Consider the following 4133-nt stretch of genomic DNA (forward strand, 5'->3'; position numbering starts at 1 on the left):
CAAGCAATAACTAGCCTAAAATAATCTTAACTAAAACAAAGTTAAATTTTAAAGAGAGAGCCCTCTCTGAGCATCAGGAAGGCTAGGTCCTGATCTCCAAAAGTGGTTTGTGGTTACCTTTGGTTTTTCTTTCTTCATACTTCAAAAGAAATATCAGAGTGATAACACCTTGCAATGTCTATGACCTATTAGTAATTATCTGTGACTCTATTTTTATTGTGCCTTACATCTAATAACTATAGCACATGTTGTAACTAATGTGTCTTGCATTTGGCACATATTTATATTTTAGAGGCTTACATATGACCTCTATGGCTCACTTTGTTTATTCTCGGTGGCTCACATCTCTAAGGATCAAATTATTTTATGGCTTACACTCTATCTCTATGCATCATGGTTTGGATACACATCACAATGTCATCACTTATACTCAGTGGTTCGCTAATATTTGTAGCATCATATTACATTTTAGTTACATCACTCATACTGTTATAGAAATTTTTGGTCACTGCAACCCCAATCAAATATGTCCATAAACCAAGGGCTCCTAAGTCCCTAAAAGTTTTGTTCCATCCCCTAAAAGAACAAGGTCAGCTGATTACATCATCTCCTAGAAGTTATCCATGAAAAACTACTCAGAACTGGTCAAAACTGGACCATCTCACCTGCTCCATGGTCAAAGTGCGTTGCATCCCACCTAAATGCACATGGGAGGTGCGATGCATACTGAAAAGCCCTTCTATGGGGTGCGATGGGCGAGAGTGGAAAAATGGCAGAATCAATTTGCGAGGTGGATGATCATGGAATCTTCTAGAAACTTCTCCTGTGACACTTGCCTCTCTACATTCGCCCAGGGATGAGTAAGAGATCATCAATCTCCAAGTGGAATCAAGAACTATCAGAGAGAGGACACTAATCAAATCTCAGAAGCTGACTCACCCTCCTTGCAAACATCTATATATGGATCCCTCATCCCAGAGATCCAGAGGCTGGAATTTTGTATCTTGTAAGGAAGTGTTGCTGGTTTCTTGGTGTAACACCATAGTGTTAGGTGATCTAAGCTTTTCATGAGGTGAAGAAGGGCTTTCTTGCTGAGAGGATGATGCTAGGTCAGAACAATTGGTTGTAATCCTCTTTTCTATTCTTGATATTAATAAAACTAGTCAAGTTTTCCTCCACATTCTTGTATGATTGATGATATATGCATTTGTGTGGTCAATATATATCTGGTCCTATATTGTTTATGATAGTAGATCTCTATTCTTGGATAGTGCTATGCTTCTTTGATTCCACATGTGCTCTTTGAAGCTGGGTAGACGAGGAAGCGAGTGGCAAAGATCTATCAGAAGGGAGAGGAATCAAGCAAGGAACCAAGTGCAAGACAGAGGTTGGTCTCCTTTGTTCCCCTCTTATCTACTTCTCATAAAGGAAAATGAAAGTAGTTTTAGTTTTTTTGTTTCTAAGATAGCTACTAGTCTTAGTGGGACTAGTAGCTCTGCATAGACACTAGATTTCCCGATAACAAAATGGTGACTCTGCTGGGGAGCAAATAGATTGTTTGTTTGTCTATATTTGTTTGCTTTATAAACTTACAGACGGAGCCTGAAGTCAAGCCAACTATCCTTCAAACTGCATTTGCTATGCAAGTGCAAAGTAGATGAATGCTGCTTCAGTCTATCTCTGGGTTTTGTTTATGAACTGAACAATCGATTTAAAAACTCTCTAATTGCCCTTGTGGTGGCTCTAGTAACCTCCTTAGATCTACCCCTATGATTTATTTACTGATTACCACTTTCTCGGCCTAAATCCCTGAACTGTGCTGCAAACTGTGATCAAGAACTAGATCAAAAGTCTTGCACTGTACCATCGCACCCTCTCTTCAAGGATATCAGTATGCATCACACTTCCCCTGTGCTGTAGGTGGGATGCATACTGGAATCCCTATGTAACAGGTGCACTGATCCAAAAAGGCTAATTTTGCCTCCAAACTTTGGTTTTTCTTCACTCTTTTCAGCTCTATTCAGGAGTTTTGCTGTCTGTAGTCAGTATACCTCTGTTGGAAACCCCCTTCCTTGCTATTATTCCGCCTCCATTGTGCAAAGAACTGTAAATGTTTTTATGTATTGTGAGCCATTTTCAGTTCTCTTTTACAAAGAAGTAGCGTAATTCAACTGTCGTTTCTTGATTTGGAAGTGTCACAAGTGTCATTTTCAGTCATAGAAGAGAATCTGATAGTTCTTGATAGTCGATTACACTGTTACTCTTGTATTTGATTTGAATTAGTAGTTTTTCAAGTGTCGAAAGCAAGTTTTCCATTCCAAATCGCAAAGTGTCGTCATTGTCTTCATTTTGTCTTGAAAAGAAGCTTGTTAGTAATGTCGCTTTGAAAAATAATTCAGATTTGTGCTTAGCTTTCTTTTTATCATTCACACATTAAGAAGGCTGAAAACAAATACATGCATGTGCATTTGCATTTAGAATGTTTGTTGGTTTGATTTAGGACAATGCATATAGTGTGTTCTCTCTGCTCTATGTTGAAATAATATCATCTCTCTTTCTTTAGTGGCTAGGATTTTCATTGCAAAAAGAAGATTAAACGATTGTTTATCATCTTAGATTGCATTTTAGGAATTGTATATCTACATCATGCGGTGAACCTGAAAGGAAAATTTCTTAAACAAGATCAATTGTAAAATAAATTTAATGAATCTAAAAATGCTTTGGAACCTAATGCACAACATTTAGAAGTCTAGGGTAAAGATGTATTCTGGCGTCATAAAGCCTGGTAACTGTTGTTTTCATTGCTGGTTGGGTGATTCCTCCACTTTGGGACAACAAGTGCCAGTACGGACTTGTGCTCCCAAGTACCATCGAGTATATATTGGGAGACCACAATAGGCTATATCCTTTATCAATAAGAAGCCGTGTCTGCCGCCCTATCGATCACAATGCACTGAACACAACATTCGGGAAGATTGACTGCCGTACCGTAAAAAGTATTCTGCAGTTTTGTGATTGATTTGGTAATCCTTTTGTCTAGATTTCCAGAGTAGTCTCTTTTGTTCCTTTTCAGTCTCCTTAAAGGAAAAGGTCCATCTGAGCACTTGTCACTTCAAGCTCATTAAAAATCGAAGGCGACTAGAGTCATCTTTTGTTTTTTCTCGACTCTTAAAAATTGAAAAAACAAGTTGTGTCAAAGCATCTAAAATTCATTTAATTCAAAATCATTTTCCACTTTATTTTGAGTTGATCGAGTAATCCGCAATTGTGGAAGAAAGTCAATCGAAATCGCTGGAAAATCTTTTGGATAGACTAGATATGTCTGAACAACCGTCGACATCCAGGACTGTGTCATTCGACGTAGCAGCGGCAGAGCCTCCTGTTGCTACTCCAACGAAGTTCACCGGTATACCATCTGTCCCGGAAAGTTATCAACAACAAGACGGAGTCCATTCAGGGACTGTTTAGATGACATGGTCGGTTCCTATTTCTTCATCCGGATTATCATCTGGTATTTCTTATGTTGAAACTCAACAAATTGATCCAATGTGTCTTCAAAGTCCAATCTACCCTTTAAGTACTAGATTGCCACCATATGGAGGGCAGTATGCCTTTTCATTGTTTCCTCCCGGAGAATAACCAAATGGGAGTTTACAACAAAGTTCAGGTCAAACTGGAATTACATCCAGCGGTTGGGTACCAATACTGCCTCAACAACCAAGGGTTGTATATTCAATGCAACCAGTCCACCCTGTGTTGAATATTCCCACTATACCTGCTATGGTGACTGCATCGCAAGTACAAGTGCTACCTGTTGTATGTCAACCCCAAGTTTCTCAGGTTGCAATACAACAGCCTCTTGTCTCAACGACTCAATCACAACCTCAGGTTAGTGCCTCTTTATCTGGAGCGACTCAGGCTCAAACAAGTACTATGACTCCTCATCTTGGTTAATCATCCAGTATTGGACAACAGCAAATAGTCCAACAACCATGGCTGGTTCAATCTCAACAACTGCAATTCCAGCAATCATATCAAGGACCTGAGCAATAAGTCTTTGTAAGTAATGGGCAACCGCATTTCCAAAGCGGTTATCAACAACCATACTATAATGGTTATGCCCATCAACCTTA

Source organism: Pinus tabuliformis, chromosome 9 (genome assembly GCF_031772625.1).
Source record: "Pinus tabuliformis cultivar Carrire ecotype Pingquan chromosome 9, CPIR1, whole genome shotgun sequence".
NCBI classification, from domain to species: Eukaryota; Viridiplantae; Streptophyta; class Pinopsida; order Pinales; family Pinaceae; genus Pinus; species Pinus tabuliformis.